We start from the raw sequence: 26,407 nt of genomic DNA, 5'->3' as shown, positions 1-26,407 counted from the left end.
ACTGTATGACTCGTTATTTCCTAATTTTACACACAGAGAACGATATACGAGATATGATTTAAGCCACCCTATAAAATAATCCGAAGCGCCCAGCCGCTTCATCTTTGCCAGTAGAAGAGAGTGATCTACCCGATCGAATGCAGCCTTGAGATCCGTGTATACAGTATCGACCTGAGATCCAAGTTCAATATTTTTAATACAGAGCGAAGTGAATTGGGCTAGATTAGTAGTTGTCGATATATATGCTCTGGTCTCACGAAACAGCACATTTCCTACTAATATTTCAAATAACTTTGAGCCAGCGCAGAGTGAAGTCATGCCACGATAGTTCGCTACATTTTGCTTATCACCTTTTTTAAAAACCGGAAACATAACTGATTTTTGCCAACAGACGGGGAACGTTGATTGCGACAGCGATTGGTTAAAATCTAGTCTTAAAGGCGTACATAATGCGCTTGCGCATCTTTTGATTATAATGGAAGGAATACCATCTGGTCCTGCCGATGTTGAAGACTTTAGCTTTCTCATAGCATATTTTATAGACAAAGCACGAATATTTTTGAACAGGCTACTTTAGGCTACTTACTTAAAAATAAAACTATCCAATTTAATCATAAATTCAAAAAAAATAGGCAGATTAGAGCGATCTTAGTTCTGGGGTACGAATGTACCCCACAAAACCGTTTACGTATAGAAAAAGTCACGAAACCGTTGTAGGGTTACTGGACAATTTTACATAGACATGTGAATACAACAAAAGTTGCATAATATTCCAATGACACACACACTGGATGAGCAGGACTCGATAAGGAAGAATTCATTCATGAATTAGGAGGACCAGTGTAAGTATCGTTACGATGCAGCTTGTTTTTACCTCAAAAGAAACTGTTAGGAATGACGTCCCCTCCAAATTTTCAGGTTTATTATTTATTCATACAATGTGCACAGAGAGCGAAATACACCGATGGAAAATTAAACAGAATAAGCACATGATTCGGAAAAGTTTCCAACAATTTTTATAAAATTTCGAAGTATGCAAGACTTTTTAGTAAAAGAAATACGAAAACTATCTTTGAAAAAATCTTCCGAAAGTGACGCAGAAGATCAAAGCCATCGAAATGGAGCAACAACAGAACACTGCAGATTTCTCTATCTGTAATATCATTCCCAGTCAGGTGTTCGAAGGCGACTGACGGAACATTTTTTCAGAAAACTTCGTGAAATCAATTGAAACTAGATGTTTAAAGGCATCAAATGCAGGATTTTTCCACGAGAATATACGTGCGAATTGGTTTACTGAGCATACGATTAATAAGGAAATACAACCCGCCTCTATCATACAAAAAGCTGAAGAATTTTTTTTGAATATTTGTTCCTTCAGCAACCGTTATGTTTATTTCCGAAAGCTGGAAATTCGTTAAAAAACTGAAAACGCGATACACAAAATACACAACGAAGCTCGTTCGTATTTGACTGTCACTCGTTTCATCTAAATTCCTGCTGCAAATCTTGAACTGTATGTTCGTGAAATAAGTTGACGCTAGGCGTTTGATGGCGACGGATGGACCGTCTATTCGGGTGATTGTATATCCAGACTAGTATACTAAGGAAACAATTTTAGTGAGCGGTAAACCGGTTGGTGGATTGTTGATTACGGTGCATATTATTAAATTTTAATTATCATGAATTAGCATTTAGTCATACATCGAGTAAAGATAATCGACCACATTTTTGCTTTATTATCTCCTGACTGATCTTTCAATCTGTATCTCCAGTTATTTCGGTCTCTCCATTCGTATTCTTCATGTTTTCATTCTGCGCCGAACTCTTGTCCTGCTTTTAAGTGAATTCTCGTGAAAAAAAGGTGAAATGCATGTCGAGCAAAATTCGTCATCGAAGACTCCGATTCCCGTTTCAAATGAGGCGCATTGAACTCAGTCCGATCATACCTGATCTTCTTTCGGATCAAAGATTTCGAAAAAACCAAGGCAGAAATATCAGTTATTACAGATATCTTGAATGTTCTCCCAAATATGCTCAGAATTATTATCTTCTGTCCAGGCATTGTAATTTTCTCTCACTCACGCGAGAAGAAGCTTATCCGTGGTCCAACTTTTCAGAGATAAGATGAGTCGCAAAATTCTCCGTCTCCACAAATAGCGTGAGAATGATTTTCCGGATAAAATTTATTTGACTTTTTCCTTCTCATCGGGGAAGGTGATAAAATTTTAATTTCGTGTAAATCAATAAAAACTTAAAAAAATACACTTAATTACAAATAAAAGCGGCAAAGAAATATGATAGACTTCTTTTTTCGTGTTTTGGAATAACGACAGGAAAGCAGTGAGCGAAAAATGGATACCGTGATAAACTCATTCTCTCATTCTCCGGCTGTTTTATTTATCCGGAGAAATAACACGTTGTATTTATCCGGAGAAGTTGTGTGAGTGTCAATAACTTTTCGTGTGAAAATCTGAGTTTTTATTGTCGCAGTAGCAAACTATCCGGGCGCATTTACTCATATGAGCGATAAATGCAATGCCTGCTTCTGTCTAATACAAATAAATGGCATTACTGGCGACAAGTCGTTTACCAAGGACTATCGCGTCTACATGTCCGTTCACATAGTTGAAATCGACGGCGTGGTTACCGATTAGATTTGGTCTTGCGTGCGTGAATAGTGTTGGCTGGTTTAAGGACCCCTTCCTCCAGTGAGAAGATTTTGAAAGGTAATCGAACAGGATGGGACCATGTGTTATGTCTTTTCAGCCTCGTACTAGGTGACCTTTTGCGTGTGTTTTTCGACAAGATTCGTTAGCATGTTCGTCCCGCGTGTCATGTTTTATACTAAAGACAAGCAAATGGACGCAGAGAATCATGCGGATGGAATACCTTCAATGACTCTCTCAGAACTCTTGCAGGAATACTAAAGAGAGCTGAACATCTGTTACTGCTCCTACAATCTATAGGCAATTCAGATACTTATTTTTTTTCTTTTGAGATGCCACCGAATATTATAGCTCGAGGAGGTGCTTACACAAAACCGAAGCAAACAGCTCCTGGTTTTGGAAATTTGAGATGAAACTAGGAGCTTCAATCGTTTCCAGAAACAACAAAAATCCCAACACTTCAACCAGAGAAGCATATTAGTGCAGGCCTGGTTGGGCCTAGGTTGGGCATCGAGAGTTTCGTGATATTGTGGAACTCCTTCTGGCCCCGAAGATACTTCAGTTCTACGGCATCGAGTTGTCTTCTTAATGGTAACCGATGTAACTTTCTTCGTGATCTTTGCTTCAGCAATAATGAGATGGAATGCTCTAATAACAATTGCAGCATAAATTCTCGTATCGTGCAACTCTAACACGTTGGATATTTATTCTTTTATCCACTTTATGTTTGAGAAAATGAAATTTCATTGCAAATAAATCTGAATGACCGTAACGTGCTCTCCTGACACTGTAGGAGGAGTTTCAGTTTTGCACCCCTTTGGTACATTGGCTTTCTTTTTCAGTTCGAAAAATAGTGTATTTTATTATTTATCCTCACTAATTTCATAAAACACATCAAGATTTCAGCACCCCTCTAAAGCTTATGCCCTTGGTTATTCCACCAACCGCACGATACGACCCTGAAAATACCTTCACTATGTTAAATTTAAAACCATAGTTTACGGATCAAATCAAGTCAAATTGTTGTCCACGGCGATGTTCAAGTGCCGATGAAAATAATGACACTTCACATATTAATAGATTCGAGTAATTTTGATGTTTCGCTTTAAAAGTAAGTAATGCGAACAAACTTACGTATTATTGAAGATATTGAATATTTCTTCTTTCGGTTCGTGAAGCTGCCAATTTGTAATCATTTTATATAATTTAGATCGAACTCTGTCGACACTGGGTATGTAGCACCCGACACAAGAGAGTCGACATCACTGTCACTAATAACTAGAATAAGTGGGGCAATGTAACAGCGTACTATTATAATTCCCATTGTCTAAATACTAATTAACTTTTCCCTAAGAAATATGGTAAAAAAACCACTTTGTGCATAAGGACACAAAACCTAATTTAAAATTGTTTTTAACGTTTCGCGTTCCGCTCTTCAGCACATGACAGCCGTCGTGACCGCCATGCATGGCATCCTTGACATCCTTGAATTATACCTATACATGCAATTAATTAATTCACCAATAATTTGCTTTAGAATCAAAATATTTTACTTTAATAAAATAAAATTTATAAAAAGCATTATATTCCATAAAATCAAAATCAAGTAAGTCTATTAAATTACTAAAATATTAAGACAATATAAAAGCAATATTTATAGATTGATGTGGTACGATATATTTGTTTCATCATTTAAAAATCAGAAAAATTAAATTTGACTATTTTAATAATGCATAATAATATATCAAACTCGACAACATAACATTTTTCTGTTATAAGTAAGGTCTCATTACACTGCTGAAAATCGGATTTAATTAATCTTTCAGTGGTAAAATTTAACCAGGATTAATAAACACATTCAAAAGTTTTCGAAGATATTAGGAAGAATGCATGATTTCAAAAATTCTCAAGCTAATATCGACTGTTAATGGGATCTGCTATGACACACGTTAATCTATTAAGCAGTGAGTAATTAGGAAATTTTAAGCTATACACCAACACAGCTCAGTCTAGAGTAGTTGTTTGCACTTAGCACATACATGAATTTTGAAATACTACTGTCTACTGCTTCATCATTCAAGAAACCATTAACCGCACCGAGCGGAAGAAGAAAACCAAAATAAAGGGAACACAACTTCCGAATCTCTCCCCCCTCCCCCGCTCAGCAAAGTGCAGTGTCGTGCGAAAGTATCGAACATGCCAACCAACCAACGAAATCAGTTTCACATCCCTGCGATAATGAACGTGTCTTGCCCACGGTCAACATCTCGAAACCATATCGTTCACACGGAGAGACTAGCACACCCGCCCGCCACGCTCCTGCCGTCCCCTCCACTCTGACTCTGAGTCAGATGTAAAGATAGAGCACCCCGTTGTAGTCCGTTAGACCTTGTTCCGTTACACCTACGTGGCGATGTCGCTTAATTATGTTCTCTGCGACTTTTTCCGGTACTACCACTCCGACCGTACCCGACCTACAAAAAAAACGGCACCATGGCAACACCTCGAACTCAGTGCTCCGACCGAGAGTCAACTCAGTTCTACCAGCAATCGATTTCCTCCCAGAGTCGATTGGGTCGAGCATAGATCTCATTAACAATTATTTTGATTTATCATGTGACGATTTTTCGCTTTCTTCGTTTTCGCATCAGCAATCACATCGAGGTGCTTACCCTGTGGTGTAGTGTACGGGCAGGTTTGATTCGTGGTTCGTGGTCTTTGTACCAACAGCGTACCAAACATGGTTGTATCCGATCTCATCGGTCGGAACGACCTACCAACCGTGCAGATAGATCTTCTCCAGCGAGTTGGTTGCTGGCCTGTATGTCAAGAGTGCGAAATCACATGTTGCCGCCAGGAGAGATTATATATCATCACATCGCAGATGCTTCTCCTCCGGGATCTACGGGTAGGAAATCAATGTTGTACGATCAGGTTGTTCGTTGGATCGTTATGGGGTTTGGTTGATTTTGTATAGTTCAAAATGAGGTTAGAGGCTGGTATTCCTGTATCCCTTAGGAAGTAGGTTGCATTTAGGGGAACATGTTAATTACGACATTTGGAATAGTGAAACGTCCAAAGTTTATTTCAAATTGATAAGAACATCATAATAGTTGTTGTACGAAATCGGAATCGATATTTATGAATTTCAAATTAAATGTATAAATGATACTCATTTTGCACTGTTTTCTGAACGACTTACTTAACAAATTTATGTCACTTATAAATATTGCTTGTTTCAATTCTCATTTTATCGACATTATCCAGGTCACATTTGAAACAGGATTCACTAATCCGTACTGATAGATATATTTTGTTTTTTTTAATCTGCGGTAGTTAGCGGTACCTGGATTAAACACACAAGCCTGGATTCAAATACACGGGAATCTTAGCCTCCATATTAAAATTCGAGTAAAATCATACATATCATCAATTGTTGACGCTAAAACACTTGAAATCAGCGGCGGATCCAGGAGGAGGGTTCGGGAGTTTGGATCCCACCAAAAAATTTCAACTTTTTAAGAAATTTTAAATTAGTTTCTTAACTCAAAATCATTTCAAACCGAATTTTTCACTAGTTTTTCAGGCCCACTAGGAAAATTTATTCTGGAGGAACTAGAAAATTTTATTCGGGTAGGGAGGTACATAATGAGGGAAAGACGGTTTAGGAAAAGGTGGTGAGTGATGTGGGGGAGAGGAGGTACCCCTCACCGTATTCCCCTAATTACGCCTTTGTTAAAATACAGAAAACCTATGCAAGTCAAAAAAATTGGCCGAGATTAAGTTGAAGCTATGTTAAAACTTTTGATAATTTATAAAATACTTCGTGAGCCCTCATATAATGCGGAATTAAATATGAAAAAAATAAAATAACCCTTTTGGAACGCTTTATTGCGCAAAAAACCAACGTATGAAATTTCATACGCTGGGCTGATAGGGTATCAAAAAATCATTACAGAGACAATTCGGCTAATATCCTTATATTTAGCATAAAATCGAATAATATCTTCAACCTTGCGAGATCATTCATTTAGCAACTTTTATGAATGATTTTAACACTTCTCTCCCTTTTCGTACCGTTTCGTCTCATGACCATCTTTCCCTCAATCTTTGCAATTATTTTAAGAAAAAGAACATTTTCTTACAAGAATTTACATAAAAAATATTCTGGTTAGAACCAGTCATGATTTGAAACGTATTAAGCATTTGTTAACATTGAATGCACTGATTCAACGTTAAAATCAACGAGAAAGTTGTGAATCCCCTCCGGGTCCTAAAGAGGATATAATTTTGCCTTAGGAAAAAAAGATATCGGTTCAGCCTAGCGTATGAAATTTCATACATTGAACCAAGGATGCGAAATGCCTACCTTTTCTGCGGCTGTAATTTTTCTGCCTACATTCTCATTTCTCTTTCGACGCTGCTGTCTTTTGCTATTGCAGAACGCGCAGTGCTGTGCGGCAGTCTGTAAGCAAAGCAGTAACATGACAAAAAAATACTGCCCCCAGTACAGCCACCAGACGCGAGCGGTACAGCTTCTCTTTCCTTATTTTACACTTTTTAATATTCTTAATCTAATCAATATTTTCAATCAAAAACGACGTCAATGAATGCTGTTCGTTTACGCCACGACCGGCATCAACGCTTTCGTGTGCGGGTTCTCCCTTTGACTACGCAGAGAAAAATGTACAAAGCGAGAGAACAAACATTACTACGCCACACTCTCACCGAGCAGTCGGAGTACAGTATAAAAACAAAAATGTGTTCTACTGCTCTACGGGAAAATGTACACGGTTTGGCTACCGTTCTGGCAAGAACTGTAGTGATGTGTCGCTATAGCGGGCTGTACGGCTTGTGCAAATGTAAATATACCGAAAAAATGTAATTTACTGGTACCTTTGGCATCCCTGCATTGAACTACCAGCAGAATTTTCGCAATTGTTTCACCAATTTCTTCCATTTTTTCACACTGAGCCACATCTTTCACACCTCTCTTGGCCATTCGTTCTCAATCCGAAACAAGAATTAGTGATTTGGAAGAGAAATTTAATAATATATATGGTTCATATATTGGTTTGAATATTATCCAACTTTAACATTCGACAACACAATGGAATTTTATAAAAAAAAATTATTGAGCATACACATTATATATTATGGGGTATTAATAAACGTTCACAGAAGACCAGAAGTTTGAAAACGTCTTTATTGTATAACAATCATGATCCAGAAATGTGTTGTTTTGCGTATGAAATTTCATACGCTAGGACATAATGGGCTAAGTTTGAAAAAATCGGTTCAGCCACTCCTTCGACGAACTGAGTGTATATGATAGACGGCCCTCCGGGTCGGGATTAAGTTGACGATTTTCAGAGTGATTGCATAACCTTTCTATAGGAGAAAGGCAAAAACCGTTTACAAAGTTGGATAATCGTGTAAATTAAAAATATTAATTAACGAATATTCGGGTAGGGTTAGTTTTATTTGCAGATGTTCTAGATAATCCAAGGTCTCCCCGGAGTAAATGTCTCATGATCTACCAGCATAACCAATTATCTTTTGGTCGTTCATGGGTACGGTACATACTCATGGAGGGTGAAATACTAAGTTAACCGTTACAGTGCCAGGTTAAATATTCTCGAAAAGTCCATTTTAGTTCATTTTAGGGGTTATGTTCGACTTCCAGTCTTTGAAATATTTAACAAACGAAATATTTACTTTTCATACGACGTTTCGGCGCTTTTCTCAAGGAATTAAGCTAGTTACCGTGTTATCGTCAACCACTCCTTCGTATATTGGTGCAATTGTCATATTTAGCTGTTTTTGCGTAGTGCCACTGACTCACGTACGTGGAGGTTTAATGATTATCCGAAAACGGTCCGTAACGAAGAAATTCCTGAAAAAACACGCAATAGATTTGGTTAGATAGTCTTTGGTTAAAACAGCGTCTGTCATCTTTCTTCATCTTATTGTCGCAAATGGCAGGGTGAAAAATAGGGCACTCGAATTAAGTATTCGTTGCGTTTTAACATCAGTATTCCACAATTTTCCGTCTTAATTCAATCATTGTAAAAATAAAATCAACGTTGTCTTCAAATCATTCTCGAAGACATGTTTAATAAAAAGTGTCCTAATATTAGTGTAATGCTCAAATGTCTATTAATTTGCTCCACTGAACGTGCATAGATTACACACTTAGTTTGAATTATTGAATATTGGAAAATTTTACAAGCCATTCGGTAGTCAAATTAGTAAACCAATTCAGTTACCAAACGCTCCGCAATATTTCCTTTTTATCCCAACATCATTAATACTCAGCAAATTTTCAGATGAAGATTTGCTGACTTTGATCATTAAATTTGACGAATTGCTAGTGGAAGTACATTTATCAGCTTTTTAATGGTTGTACATAAAATTAAAAGACGAACGAAAGAAATCTTAAATTTCCTTATCTTAATCACCAGGATTTCCGAACACAAAATATTTTGATTATCAATAAAATTGCTTGTTCACAAAAACCATTAATCATTATCAATAAAGCCGAATTATTTCCACTTTTTCGCGGTTGAATCTACACTTCCTTGCGCTATCCGGCTTCTAATTATTATACTCACGAGTCAAATCCACTATCCAAAATCGTCATGTGTAACATTGCGCTAGTCAAGGAATAAATACACCTCAAACATAATTACGACCAGAAAAAATAATGTTTTTCTCTGAAAATGGTGATGGCTTGTTGTACTTGTTTCGTAAGTTTTTGACGAGATTTGATGAAGTTTAACTTTTTTGCCGAACAATAAATCATTATTTTACTGTATGGTGAAAAATTTACAGAAAAATGTAATAGTGATAAATTCAATTAAAAATAGTCCAGGATTTGGAAGCAAATTATTCGTAAAACTAACGAAGTCGCTGAAAAATGAATACGCCTACGCAATTTTTTAAATTAATTGCTGATCTCCGTTAAATATTAATGTGCAAATCGTAAAATGAAATTACTGAACAACTTTGGGTTGGCTTAGTGTGTACATATAAATGGCTGGATTGAATATGCAAAGCCTAAATAAAGCATTCATTTGATATAACATGTCGCCATTCTGATGTTTTTGAAACCATCTTATTTTATTGGCATTTTATCAAAAAATGCTCTTTCTATAACTGAGCATTCGATGAGGAATTGAATTGGGCGAGAATTAATACTTTCGCATCCCCTCTCCGTGGTAGAGAGATATGTGTGAACACAAAAAAAAATCTCTTGATTCTCGAGAGCGAGTTCTCTCGCTTTCGGTGGGAGCTAGTAAACAGCCCTACTGCGTTTAACTGCTTGCAAGAGAAAAAATGAGCTAATATCGAGAGCAGTAAGGAAGCATGAATTTTGACCGAGAAATTGGGAATACTTTGCTTGAAAATGGTGTATCTCGGGATCAGATCAAATTATATTGAGGTTATGTTTGTTTTTTATGTACAAATATCTGAGGAGCACAAAGGTATTAAAATTTTAAAAATTAAAACATGCGTATTACGACAAAATGCACTTTTATTTTTAACTAGAATAATTACACAATTGGCAGCACTGTAGCTAACTAGTATTTTTTCTAGATCCATTTATCAATTTCCTTCAAAAAACTACAAGGGGCAGCCCTAAGGGGTTGCACGAGCTGTAGACGTAGGACTATACTACTTAAGGTTGGACAGAGAATGCGCAAAATTTGCAAACGAAAAAAGCAGTTTTTTCCACACCGTATGTCAGATCTTCATAAAAATCAATCAGCGTATGTAGAATGTTGTTACAGTACTGCTGATTGATTTTTATGAAGATCTGACATACGGTGTGGAAAAAACTGCTTTTTTCGTTTGCGAATTTTACCCTTTCTCTGTCCAACCTTAATGTAAAATATTTATTTTCTTAGTGCATTGATAGTAATAATAAATCAAACATATTTCTTACTTATGGTTTAATCACAACCAATCAACATCGAATATTACATATTGAACCAAACCTTCTTGGTTATCAGGTCATTTCATTTGTAGTAGGTGATCGAATCCGATTAAACTTATTTAAGAAGATCTCAGATGTAATCACATTTCATGTATAGACCAAGCATTCTAGTTATATTTTGCCATTATTGTATTTTTCCTAGAGTACGCATACAAATATAGAGAAGGTCTTAATCATATATCGAAACTATAAATATACAAGAATCGAAAACAATTTTGTATATGGACAAGATGCGTTTTTGCAACGGTTTTTCAAGTGGCAGTGTATTCATTCATTAATAGGTTTTGTAGTAGGTACCTATTATACTACTATAGGCTGAGTGGAAATGAATCACGTGATGGGGAAATGAATCTATGAATTGAACGAACGTAAATAATAAACTTCCGTTATGCAATTTATTAGATCTATCTACCTACGCATTCGCCTCAAACATTAGCACAAAGCAAAATGAATCAACGCTGATAATGATGGATAGAGCGAAAGAGACAACTAATACCACGATACTATGTTAACCGTGTTTGCAAATGGAGCTCGCATGTACAAACTATTTTGTGTACGAATAATTATACATAAAAGTGTGCTGGAAACGAGCACAACACAAAAGATAGCATACGGACAAGCTTATTCGCATTCAATGGGTAGCGTACCTCCACAGGTAGTGTAACGGACTTCTAAATCAGCTACACTGGCTGTGGAAACACACAGCGCAGTGATCTGCTTCGCCTGCTGTTCAACAGGCAACTGAGCTGCTCTGGCGAAATCCGTCCGTTTAAATAGTCGATGATGACGTCATTCATAGAAGCGTAGCGCGCTAGGTACACAAATCTGTCGTGCTGGACTAGGGAAGCGCTATCTTCTGTGTGTAAATGCGCGATATTTTGACTAGTTTGTTCATTATTTAAATTTTTAATGCCATGATATCAAAAATCTTTGGGTTTATCTATTGGAATCTATTCTTAGAAGTATTTCGGGGCGATATGCGCAAAAAATTTGAAAATTTATCGTGAGATGGCTGAATTATATGCGTTTAAAATTGGACCACTTTTCGTTACATACCATTTTTGTAGAATTTGCAACGTGCACCCCTATATCGAAAACAAAACGTAGTCCTACGTCAAAACACCTCGCAGGTTGATTCCTAATATAATTTGTATGTAGATACTCCAACGTCTACTAAGACAGTGATTCTACGAAAATTGGACGATGTGCATTCTGTTGTAGACAGTGGCGGCGCTAAGGGGGGGGGGGGGCGAAGGGGGCAACCGCCCCGAGCGACAAAATCAGGGGGCGGCAATTTCTACTCAACAAATTTCAATTTCATTTTTAGTAATTGTTCAAGTTTTCAAGTTTCATTAATCACGATAAAAATCAAGTGCGGAGGAAAAGCTTGAAATTATATTATTTTCGCATCTGTTGACAATTAAAAAGGTAGGAAATCGGGACGACGGATGCGATCGAACAAAACTGTGTACTTATTGATCAGTCTCAAAAGATTCAACGGAGATGGGTTTCCGAATGTCCTTGTAGTAGTGTGAGTATTAAACCCGCAACAATTTTAACTTTTTTCGAAACACTGTGAAATCAAACGGTAATTGGCTTTACATACAATTTGTCAAATTTGAGCTTTTTTCGAAAACTCTAGTTCTCTCACAAGAATTTTCAAGTTTGTATGTGAAAATATATGAAAAATGGCCAATCGAAACAATAAGTTCAGTACAAAATGCCAGCATCAACTTGTGCATCCTAAAATCGGCAGATATATAGCTTAAGGTGTAAGGATCAACATTACCGAAGACTGCAAATTGATACGATTTTTCAGTAAAAAGATATTCTCATGTAAAGTTATGTGTTGCCTCTCTTTCTCGCACACGCTTAGAATGGGAAACTTCGAAAAAAAATTGGTTGGTCTACGCTACGCGACCGCAAGTTTTGAGGTATGCAGAGTTACTGTGAATTTTTTTATTGGAATTTAAGTTATTTCCGAATTTCCATATATATATATATATATATATATATATATATATATATATATATATATATATATATATATATATATATATATATATATATATATATATATATATATATATATATATATATATATATATATATATATATATATATATATATATATATATATATATATATATATATATATATATATATATATATATATATATATATTACTATAGAAACTTGAAACCTCTTGTGGGTGAACTAGAGCTATCATAAATTTCTTATATTTTGCATATGATTACCATTATCAATTACCGTTCGACTTAGCAGTGTTCCGTAAAAATTCGAAAGTGTTGCCGGTCTAGTGAGTATGCAGACTAATTTACTGGAATAAAACCAGGCAGCCCTACCATACACAGGGTGTATCAAATCAACTGTTACAAAGTTATTGAACTTTTTTTGTAAACAATTTGTTTGTCTTTAAATGTCTCTACCGCAAAAAGTGTATAGATAGTGTGTTTTCAATCTTTTAATTCCATTGGAAAGGTACTTCTTTTCCTGTTACGTGTAACGGCTGCGTTGGTCCAGCATAGTCGATAAGACAACCGGTCTAATAAGTGTTCTATCGAAGGTTAGTTTCGTGCGGTTGCGTACGTTATTTCACCGAATGTTTTTTTAGGAATGAGTGGATCCGAGAGTTTAAAAACGATAAGGCCGTTGAGAATGGCGGAATCCCGGGTGAACTTCTAAAAGTTTAAAAAGTCGCCGGCTGTGAGAAGCAATCCACTCCGTGATCGGGATGATCTGCGTGGTAGAAAGAATGCCTTCGGATTGGTTATGGCCTCATATGTTCTATCTTCAAGAAGGACTACAAACTCGAACATAATGTCTTCCGAGACATAACGATCATCAATGCCGCCTACAAGATAGTCTCTCGTGTTCTTTTGAGGAGACAGCGTCTGTTGGCTGAATCCTTTGTTGATGAATATCAAAGCGGGCTTCGAGAAGCACGATCGACGACGGACCAAATGCGACAAATTCTGGATATATTCAGGAAATATAACTTGCGGACAAGACAAAGTACATGGTAGCTGGCAGAGAACGTAGCAGTTGTGTTGGGTTTGCGGTGGAAAACGATTGGGTACGGTAAACCAATTTATATATCTTAGAACACTAGTGACATATGATAACGATGTTAGCCGCGAAGGAAAAATGCATGTTGCTGCTGCGAATTTGGTTTACGTAGTCAGCTAGAGTCCCACAACCTGAGGATGCGCACAAAACTTTCTCTATTCAAATCGCTGATACTCCTTGTTGATCTGTACGGCCATGGATGTTGAAGGAAGCAGGGTATCGAGTGCTCGGCTTGTTTGTGTAAGAATTCTGCGTTCAATACTCGGCAGCACAGTAGAAAATGGAGAATGGCGCAAGTATACAACCATGCTGACATTGAAAGGCTGATAAAACACGGCAGACTACAGTGAGCTGGGCTTGTAGTGCCGAAAGACGAAAGAGACACCAATTAAAGTTATGACAACAGAGCAGAGAACCTGGAAGAAGTCGTCAATTTCGAGGCAAACCCCACTCTCGCTGGCTGTGCACAATTGAGGAAGATGCGGTGGACGTCTATGGAACTGGCGGTCCAAGATCGAGTAACCTGGAAATCTAAAATACATTCAGATATGATTTGAATTATCCGGTCACTAGGTCACTAAGACAATGATGACGATTGATAGTTTGTTAAGGCAAATTTGATATTATGATAGATGCACTTGGCCGCCCTTTCACCTAGGGACGTTTGAGAAGCAATTACATACAAAGCTGAGGCACGAGCTGGAAGCTGGCGAACACTGGGAAGTATTCACCATTCGGCGACCTTGTTATTAGTATAATAAATAATTACAAAGTGCCGCAAAATAAAAAAAAGAATGTACTTTTCAAGTGATCCAGAAAAGGTTGCATGTGTGGTCAAATACAATACAAACCCACGTTCGATTGAATTAATAAACGCTTAAGATACTGATTTAGAGCATAGAACTATTTCTCGGGTCTAAAAAATTAGTAGCGGGGTCATTTGTTATGTTCTTTTGTTAAAAGTATTATGCGCTATTTTTCATAACAATCGGTTAATAAACGGCAGTATTATTAACTTTTTCTTTAAATTAGAAACTTGCTCGCATGAGCTTTTAAGAGGACGGTTTCATATAAAATTTTCAAAAAATCGAATAGATGGTAAAAAATTGAACTCTTTTGAAAATTCATTATAAAAGGGGCGGCAAATTTAATTTTTGGCCCCTAGCGGCAAATCATCTCGCGCCGCCACTAGTTGTAGATCTTACGATACAAAAACCAGTTTTAGCTGTTATATTTGTGGAAGAAGTGTTTGCCACAAACACCCTACAAAACTCGTTTCAATAAACGTATGCTGTTAGTGTTGGAAAACATAAGAGCACTCGACATAACTTATATGCTTCCAAAATATATTTTTTATAGTAATCACAGAACGTTGGTCTAAAGATGTTTGCCCTTGTATGGAATTCTATAACTATGACAGTAACTTATTCAAACAAAAGTTTAAAATTCATAACTTCTAATTTAGAATCTATTGTTTGTAAATTTGAAGGGGAAAAGGTAGCTTATGTGTACACATAAACTAAATGATCTCAAGATATTCGACACAACACCTGGTCTATTCCGATTTATCCGGAAACAGAAACGGATTTGCTATGCCGGGAATGAGTCAACTGTAGTGTTCTATTGCTAAAAGAATAATTACTTGAAAATTCATAAATTTTACCTAAAACCGCGAAAATTCATGTAGTAATATGAATATCTAAGAATACTACTCTGCTACCAATTGTATGAAAAAAGATGACGAAGATATCATATCGATCCATGCGGTGCTAGTGCCAGATTAGCCATACTGATCCTGAGTGAACAGTAGGAATTTCACATCACGCGACAAATCATTAACTTTTGCACCCAACATGCTACGGTATATAATATATAGGTATTAGACCGGCAACAATTTTGACTTTTTTCGGTACACTGCTAGTTCGAATGGTAATTGGTAATGATAATCATATGCAAAATATGAGCTTTTTCCGATAGCTCTAGTTCACCCACAAAAGGTTTCAAATTTCCATAGGAATATATTTGGAAACTCGGAAATAAAAACTTAAATTCACATAAAAAAATTCACAGTAACTCTGCGTACCTCAAAACTTACGGTCGCGTATTTTATTTTATAACGAATAGCTTTGTTGAAGATCGCATATTGATTGGAGGTTCCCCTAAAAAGTTATTTAACTTTGAAGACCAACCATTTTTTTTTTGAAATTTTCTATTCTAAGCATGTGCGAGAAAGAGAGGTAACACATAACTTTATATGAGAATATCTTTTTACTGCAAAATCGGATCCATTTGCAGTTTTCGGCAATGTTGATCCTTAAACCTTAAGCTATAAATCTGCAAATTTTGGGATGCACAAGATGATACTGGCACTTTGTACTGAACTTATTGTTCCAATTGCCTATTTTTCATATATTTTCACATACAAACTTGAAAACTTTTGTGAGTGAATTAGAGTTTTCGAAAAATGCTCATATTTGACAAGTGGTATGTGAAGCCAATTACCGTTTGATTTAACAGTGTTCCGAAAAAAGTCAAAATTGTTGCCTGTCTATTAGGTATAGTTACGACCTAACATGGGTCTTCCTCGAACCGACAGCTCTGTAATAATCTAAAAATAGAAACTATCAATTCCTTGTGCAAACCCACCCACTTTTTAAACCCCAAAATCTTTTGTTTGGCAAAAGTCATCAAATCACCTTGTTTGGATCCCACCCATGTTTGAGTGGCCCTACGAGCCTAAGTGAACTGTAGAAGTTTATGACTATGTAGAAACCTAAAACTACGAAATTCCTTGTGATGATAATTTTCGAATTTTAATATCCTGCAATCTTTGTTGTATAAAATGTGTCATCAAATGACATCCATCCGATTCCATCCGGAACCAGTGTCGAAGAGGCCATACCACAAGTTCCCCTAGAGCTGCCACTAAGATTGATTCCAATTTATGTCTATATTCGGTACACGAAAAAAAAAATTGTTCCCACGATCGTGAACAAAGTGCCATGAATTCTGGAATAACTCCACTTTTTACGTTACGAAAACAGGACCATGAACAAAATGATATGCGTAAAACGGCAGTTAATCAGGTTAAATTTAGTTTTTTCAAGTCGCGTTCATTTTGATCTAGATCGGCGACTCACGCGATTGTTTGTAGATCAATTGTCCATGTGTAGTCCCAAACAACAGCAATAGAAACGACACAATAAGGTCACCAATTCCTCTTTACTAGTGTCACGCAATCACCCAGTATTTCGTTAGCATTAAAGTGTTACATTATGAAGTTAATTCAATACAGCTAATAGATCTTAATTGTAGCGATGGTGCAAAAAACCACCAGCCATGAGCTCAACAGAAAAGGCACCCAGAACGTAGTGATTGCCAGTGCAAAGATAAATTACTATAATTACGCAATCCTTCACTTGTTACTAAACGAATGGTAGAGCATACAAAATCATTACAGCTTATGGCTCCATTCCGTTCGACAAGAAGCGCTTACAAACGAACAGGTAGGTAGGTAGGTATGTTTCCAGCGAGTCCAACGTACGGTGCTCGCTAGGTTTTAATATTCATCACACTTCGCGAGTCGCCACTAGCCACTTGTAGCAAATCCTGCCGTCAATACTCAACCACTTAAAGCCAGATAGAGGCAGCACCACATGTAATTAAAACAAAAGCCGCATTCGCGTATTTTTCTGCACGTGCTAAAAACGGAGCTTACAACGGCACGGTATAAACGAAGCATCAAAACAAGTGTCACATCACCCCGGATCTGTTGTAGAACGCGATCACCAACACCTGCCCAGAGAAAATCAAGCCGGTGTTGGTGTGAACCGATCAGTCTATGTATTTGTGAAATACTAACACACTTCCACTCAGCTCCTCCCATCGGCTTTGCCGACCTTCCCATTGGTTGATTTATTCGCTGTGTTAGTTTCATCCGGCAGGATTGAAACCGGTGGTGAGTTTCCGTATGACGATCGTGGTGAATTTTTTCCCCACTTGATCTGGACGATCTTGAAGGCCCGAAGTCGAATCGGAGGGGAAGTTGCTGCTAATCACCATCATTCGTCGTCTGCTGCATTCGTACCAGTGGATGCTAGTCAGTTAGTGCACGTGGAGATCGCTTCGCGATCAGAATGATTTATGCCGCGCAGCAGATTTTGTTGCTCGTGTAAGCCAAACACTGCATTGGCAGAGGCATCCGAATTTCAGGTGCGGCAAGATTTATTTCCTACACCCTGCAGGCACCTTGTGGCTATCGCGTTCAGGTACATACGCGAAAGAGCTGAGATCGTCTTCACCGTTTGTAAGTGCTCAAGGACTTTGGTGGGTCGGGATGATGATTGCTTTCGGGGGGTTTTCACTTTTTCGTCTGACTGTTTGACGTTTGAGCTACTCGGTTGGTAAGTTACTGTAGGTTTATGTCGTGTTGTCATCACTGTGGTTGTTTTTAATAGTGGATTACGAAAAGAACATAGAAAAGAGCACCTTTGCAATAGTAGAGCCACATCTCCGATCTATATATTTTTTTGATTATTTTCTCAGTTTTTAGAAACACAAGCAAGCCACCTCCTTAAAGCTGTGGCAAAGATCATGGAGTAAATTAGTTCAGTTATCATCGAGAACACAACCCCATGCTGTACTGTCAGAATTGAAGTTACTTTGACGGCGGGAGGAGTTCCGTCATATCACAAATTTGCACAACCATTTCTACACTAAATAGAATATCTGGTTAAAATGTTACATGAGACTTTTGGTATTTTTTGAAAAGTAATAAAAACTTGTTTAATCTCAAATTTCTAAGATCAGAAGCTGTTTATTTCGGCTTTGTGATTGAGTTTCCTCCAGCTAATATATACGGCCTAAAAATAAGCCTTTACAAGGAATCGCACCTGCCAATAATTTTTAGGGATAGTATGAGGATCATCGGAGTCAAACTGTTCCTATGCCAAAAGAGCATAATGACTTGTAGTGGTAAGTGGCGAAGCTCTTAATTATTTCTACAGGAAAGTGCTTAGAGCGTTGTTTAATGCAACGCTTTAGATTTCTCGGGAGCTATTTGTACGCGGAACATGGTAGTAGATCACCCCAAAATAGACACAGTCTTCAGCATTCCAAACGTAAGAGTCATCCTGATAATTCTCTGCACAATTGTTATACCAAGCCTTGTTGCTACAATGGGCCAATGGCAGACAATCATTTTCGAAGAAGTCGTAATTAAACGCAAAGCACTCCAACCAACAGTCGCCCGTCCAGTGCGATTACCATTCAAGGGGTCCTTGAAGCAACCCATTCCGTGCTTCAGTAGATTCAAGCTTGACATACTCGAATCGGTGACTACATCGTCGATTTCAACTTTATGAGCGGGAATATAGATGTGAAAATTCTCAATTAAAGGGTTGTCGCTAGTTATTTGTTTGCGTTATACAGAATATTACAAGTCTAAGATTATCTGGGCGAACTTTTGAGATATCTTTTGTTCTTTCGAAATCATTAGCGAAATATCATTGAACTTATGGTCCGAATCTTATGGTGGAACAGAGAAACGTACACAAATCTAAAACAAAAAAGCAATTTTTCCGTACCGTTTGTTAGATCGTCATAAACATCAATTAGCAGTACTGTAACAATATTCTACATAAACTGATTCATGAATATCAAACAAACGGTGTGGAAAAAACTGCTTTGTTCGTTTTCGATTTTTGTCCATTTTCCTGTTCAACCATAAGATAGCACAACAGCGACGAATAATGTATTGGCTTCTTTCTCCGCGAATGATTGATTCTTGTTATAATTATTCACGCGCGTTGTTATGCTATCTGAGGCACATTTTAAATGGTATAAAATAAGCCCCACAAAAATACCTGAAACGACTAACAATGTATGTCATACAGTCGAGGGCATATGCACGATTTTTACACTAATTACAAGAACAAGATTGAAAACAATAAGAACGAAAAGAGACTAACTTGTCACCTTTTGAGTCAATAACCAAGCTACACTTTTTAAACCCGTGAAGAAGTATGGTTAACGTGACAGTAATATAGTACATGTACTACTCCACAGCATATGCAAGTACTCAATACAATAAGAACAATTAACGGGTTACATACATTTTTGTGAAAAAATGTCAAGACAGTTAGAATTTACGTAAAGGCGTAAAGCAATGATTTCATTATATCAAACTTATAGTATTTTATTAGCACATTTTTCAGTGAAATAAATAAGGGTCATTCCATGCGAAGTGATCAAGGCACGTGTAATCGACCTTCACGGATTTGAATTTGGAGGAATTGTTCATCTAGGGCCAATATATAAAAACCCAGATTTTTGTGAAATTGAACCACCCCTCGGGTCATGGGAGCACCCCCCCTTTTGGCAAATTGCCAAAACCCTTGATTTTCTTTTGATCATATCTCCGGTTCCGGTTACTCCAGAATCAAACCACAAGATGGCTTTTGAAGAAAATTGTTCAAGGAATCTAGAAAAAAAAATATTTTTTGCGTGCAGTGCTGCCAACTATGCGATTTTTTTCAGTAATAATATTTATTCTAGACTCCTTGAACAATGTTCTTCAAAAGCCATCTTGTGGTTTGATTCTAGAGTAAATAGAAGCGGAGATATGATCAAAAGAAAATCAAGGGTTTTGACTATTTGCCAAAACGGGGGGTACTCCCATTACCCGAAGGGTGGTTCAATTGTCACAAAAATTTGAGTTTTTATATATTGGCCCTAGATGAACAATTCCTCCAAATTTGGTTCAAATCCGTGAAGGTCGATTTCAAGTTTGCATCTTTTTTTGATCACTTCGCGTGGAATGACCCATAAGTAAATAAATAACACGTGCAGGATCGTTCAATAAATCAAAAGAAAATAACAAAGTCTTACTATTTATACTGGAACAAAGCGGAAAAACTGAAAATTTCATTGAAGCGAATTAATAAAGTCATTTCTTTCGTGTATTCAAACTTATGGCTCGTACTAAAAATATTCAACAATTTTGTTTTATTTACTACATTATGTTCTTTGCATCCACCATAGTAATCATTTCCATTATAATCTTCAATTTTGAAATGTATTTTATAGAACTTGTTTTTATTTTATTCTAAGTACTTCTTTTCAGCTTAACATACATGTTGGTGTATTAAGTAATCCATAATTTATTTTCATTATATTTTAGTTTATACTAGATAATTATTTTTTCGATTATTACTCAATGAGCATTCTTAATGCATAGCGATAGTAAGGATTTGAAACAGCGTTAAACATATCAACCTGTGATTTTTTTTTAATTTCCTCTAAAAACTCAAAAAGTGTGATTTTTCTTTAACTAAATAACACTGCCGTTCACAAAATTTAGTTTATTCGATTTTATTCCGCAACGAACATCCCGTAAGGCACCAAAATGCGTGGTTAGGTATCAGATGGTTAATAGTAAACATTGAGTTTATTATTTCATTGTTTTTTGGATTTGTGCCATACAATTACAATATAATAATTATATTACCTATGTTTATAATCCTTACGAAATACATTGTTTTTTTACTACACAATTTATATACTTTTATTGATTATTTTATTTTATTTGTTATTTTACACTATAATTATTACATTTGTCTATAATCTATCAACTTACTATATTCGTGCTATGCTAAATTTATTTAATGTACTATATTAGTTATAAGTTTTACATTTTATTTATTATTTTCTTAATAAACTAAATAAGTGCATATATTTATATCTTTCTCGCTATTTCTATTATCTATTTATATTTGTATTATTATATTCAACATTTTTATTATATAAAAAATCAATACCATTGGGTTGGGAAGCAGCATTAGGGTATCATTCAAGCTACAACTTGGTCTAGATGTCGTAGGTTGCCAGCTTCTAGTAATAAGATAAGAATACTTTCACTGATTGCATAATTCTACGAGGATAATGCTGCTGATGTTTACGTTCTTATCTGACAAGCGGTAATAAAATTGACGCGCCCTTATCACACAAACCATCAGTGCCTTAACATGTAATTGGAATTGCGTTATTCGAATGGCAGGAACTTATCATTGGAAGGAGATTCTCTGCTCCTTTGGATTGCGCATAAATGTCTTTGTTTATGGTTCCACTCCTTTGTGGCCCTTCATACAGCGATAATGAGAATGTCATTTGATAACATGATTACCCTTGCTGTTAAAAGCATCTGCAGCCACGGGAGTATTCCACGCACTAATGGTGGGTTTTTATATCATCATCACAATTTATTCTATTAATTTCATGACTTTTTTTTAATATTTTAAACATTTTATTTTGCTATTTTTTTTTATTTATTTGAACTAAATTTTTCATTTTGTTTATTTAATTCATTCTATTCGTTTTATTGAATTTATTAATTTCTGCATGCCCATGTTGCTTATAAACAACAACGGTTTCAAAGAGCTATAGCTTTTGGGTTACATAATATTTCCTCACACAAATATGCAAGGCTAATTACTGTGACCATTACCTATTATTTTAGCTCTTAATGCTACAATAATCGTACATAGAACTGTAGTTATTGCAATTGTTCTGATTGAATTCCACTGGAGCAGTGCTGCCAGAGACATTTTCAGATATCGGTGAAAAATAATACTTTGATACATCTTCGTTGTCTTAAAATATTTTTGAAAGCTCATAAATTTTATCATCGATTACCTTTACTGTCCAATTGAACTATTGAAACTTTTTCAGGTGATGTGTACTGAGCATCGCAAGGTAAAAATTTAGCAGCTTCTAACACTGCTACATCTAACCTGATCAAAACCATTTTTCGTATTTCTTCAATCTAACCACGGTGTGTTCGGTAAAACAAGTTTATTCGAAAAAAAATCGACGTCTCTAAAACTTCAATATGTGATAGAATGGAGTTTTATTTACAATCAAAAGTAAAATATTCTGTCGAGGGCTCTTTTTATTTTATTTTAAAGGCTTTTTGTTTGAAAACGTAGGTTTTGCAATGAAACTGTTATTCAATTTGGCCACTAGGTATTGCTATAGGTATTCAAATATTACCAAAAGTGAGACAGTTTCATTGTCTACAACTATGTAGAAAACTATAAATCGATCTAAATTCGTTCGGAAAGTTATTAAAATTTTGCCAAAGTTTATAATTTACACGGGATCTATTGTAACCAAGCCAATTCCAAAAAAATATTTTCAGTTTTGAAAAATGGTTTGGTTTAATTGAACAGTGTATTTAGAGGAAACTGAGTACTGCCATAGTTCCACCTGAAAAAATATAGTTCCATATTCCGAACAGTTCTTACTCACAAATTATATCTTATGACCAAGGAGGCATATAGAAGAACAGACAAAATTTTTATTAAATTGTGACTCTTTTCAAAAATGCTGGATAATGTAGTAAAAAGGAACATTTTTTTTGTGTCAAAACTATATTCGTTCCTTCTTTTTCATTTCTTCCCTCGTTCTAGAGGATGGCTGATATAATATAAAACCAACCTCCTTTTCAATCAAAATCCTGTAAGATACATTTGGCTTAAATTTAAACATTTATATTGCAACAAACTCGATTAGATATTTAGTCATTTGAAAATACTAATTGACCGTTTTAAAATTAGCATAAAACTCATAGAAAAAAATATAATTCTATGAGATTTAGGTTCAAGTTTGTTAACTTTTAGGAAAAATTGGAGGACTTCTGTTCCTCGAACGATATACCTTCAAGGCTTTTCTTGTACTTCAATCACGCTTTGGTTTTAAATGGAAAACATTTCACATAACCTAGGAAAAAGATGTCAAAACATACTGCTATAATTCTCTTTCAGAAGAAATGCCGGAATCGCTATACGCCGAGCAAAAATCGTAATAGTCAATGAGAAATAAAAGATTTGTCTATTGTACGAAAATAAGAAGCTCAATTTAAAAGAAGATATAGAATACACAACCTTTACCCGAAAGAGGTCTTTCTGTTACTGTCTCCAGATTCTGGACTGAATTTCCAGTTTCGTTGATATACGGTCTTCGCTCATATCTTATTATGCGAGAAATATTCAATAAAAAGGCATAAATTACAAGTAGAATTTACTGAATGTATGGTTCAGGGCGATGCTTTCTTGTTTTTTTTATTCATTTCGTTTATTTGATAGGCACAAATGCGTTAGCTTGGCGGTGCCAAATTCTTTTGTTTTTACATTTTGGATATCTTAAAACTAGGAGGTTACAATGTTGAAATATTTTTTTTACAAAAGAAAAGAAAGTTTACAGCTATCTTAAGACTAGAAATAAGATTCAATATACAAGAGAGGGCCAAAAGATTTTTTTATGAAAAATTTTTAAACAAGGGATTCAGTTTGATATACAAGAGGGGGAGTAATAGTATTTTACGAAATATTTTACAGTTATCTTAAAACTAACAATATAGTTTAGTACACAAAAGGGGGAACAAATATTTATGAGAAATTTCAGATATCTTAAAACTAGGGATACAATTCTATTTACAAGATGGAGGACAAGAGTTTCAAAAAAGAGTAAAAATTATAGCTATCTTAAAACTAGGAATACAGAATACTAATTTGATTTTTTTAACGAAAACTTATGCTTGGACAAGATATTCAGAGGGTGGCTTATTTCCGCATCAGTGTAGCAGCAGTTGTATCAAGGACAGGGAAGAGAAGGCGTATGGTGACAGGGAAAGAAGAGCAAAACTTGCAACTTTCGCTCGAAAGTGGGGGGAGGGGGATTAGCGAAACAAATTTGCGCCTCAGTCTAGTAAGTCGTCGAGTACCGGATTGGCGGATGGTATTCTTCGGACCCGCGGGGAATCCTTCAAAAGTCATCGGACCTCGAGTCGCTCTCGCTTCAGTTTCCTTCTATGCAGGCGTAGTGGTAAGGGCGACGGCGGTTACATAGTGGCACTCTGGAGCTGATCGGTTCCACAAGGCAGGAGAAAACTCGAAAAGCGAGAAATAAAAAGAGAGGGGCTAAATTGGGATATTTATCGTTTTTATGAAAGTATAAATAAGGGACATATAGGGGAAATCACGAGTTGCCAGCATATCTCGGACTGGGACATTGGGTGGTCTACCTCGGGCCCGAAGGGAATCCTTTAACTGAGACCTGGCGTCCAAATACCCGGCGCATACCCAGACAACGTGCTCGATGTCGTGATACGCCGCAAATGCGCATCTAAGGTGTAGTGGTTGGACATAAGTCGGGACATTACACGAATAAAATCCCGACCCACATCCATCCCCCTGAACCATGGCTTCGTTGATACCTTCGGGATAATGGAATGTAGCCATCGTCCAAGTTCACCATTGCTCCACGAGGTTTGCCAACTGTTGAGTGTCCTCTGACGACAAATACTAAAAAAATCGTTGAAGCAGATTGGTCTTTCGTATATGTCACCATTTAATGCGCCCACCTTTACTAATGAGTAGGCCTTTTCATTTCGGGGGATAGAACAATGAGAGGGGACCCAAACAAAGGTAATCTGATAAGATTTTTTAGATAACGTACACAAGGACTCCTTTATCTTCCCCAGAAAATACGGGAATTGCTTTTTAGGCTTCACCGCACGAAGAGCCTCGATAGAGCTGAGGCTGTCCTAAATGATGAAGTAGTGATCTGTGGGCAGAGTGTCGATGATCCCAAGGGTGTACTGAATTGCAGCTAACTCTGCGACGTAAACTGAAGCAGGATCATTGAGCTTGAATGAAGCGGTGATAGTATTACTGAAGATACCGAAGCCAGTGGACCCATCGAGGTTCGATCCGTCAGTGTAAAACATTTTGTCGTAGTCGACTTCTCGGAATTTATTATAAAATATATTGGGGATCACTTGCGGGCGTATATGGTCCGGGATTCCACGAATCTCTTCCTTCATGGATGTGTCGAAGAATACAGTAGAATCAGAAGTATCTAGGAAACGGACACGGTTGAGATTGTACGAAGAAGGATTGATGCTCTGTGCCATGTAGTCGAAGTACAAGGACATAAAACGGGTTTGAGAATTAAGCTCGACGACCCTCTCGAAGTTTTCAATCACCAACGGGTTCAGAATGTCGCATCGGATGAGCAATCGATATGAGAGTTCCCAAAATCGATTTTTTAGCGGAAGAACGCCCGCCAGCACTTCGAGACTCATCGTATGGATCGAGTGCATGCAACCCAAGGCAATGCGCAAGCAACGATACTGGATTCTCTCCAGTTTGATGAAATGTATGTTCGCAGCGGAGCGGAAACAGAAACACTCGTACTCCATTACCGACAATATCGTTGTTTGGTATAACCTGATCAGGTCTCCTGGGTGGGCACCCCACCATGTTCCAGTTATTGTTCGGAGAAAATTGATCTTTTGTTGGCATTTCTGTTTCAGATACCTAATGTGACATCCCCAGGTACCTTTAGAGTCGAACCAGACCCCGAGATATTTAAATGTGAAAACCTGATTGATCGTTGCACCCATTAATAGAAGCTGGAGTTGCGCCGGCTCACGCTTCCTAGAAAAAACAACCAACTCAGTTTTCTCCGTGGAAAACTCAATACCCAGCTGAAGAGCCTGCTTTCTTGTTCGCTTACTGTTGTGATCCGTGTTCTGCGAGTAACGTTTCCGGAATTTCTTTCTAAAGGGAATTATGCAACTTGTTTTTGA

Source organism: Topomyia yanbarensis, chromosome 3 (assembly GCF_030247195.1).
Source record: "Topomyia yanbarensis strain Yona2022 chromosome 3, ASM3024719v1, whole genome shotgun sequence".
NCBI lineage: Eukaryota > Metazoa > Arthropoda > Insecta > Diptera > Culicidae > Topomyia > Topomyia yanbarensis.
The sequence above is the reverse complement of the archived record's forward strand: the minus strand, read 5'-3'. Positions refer to the sequence as shown.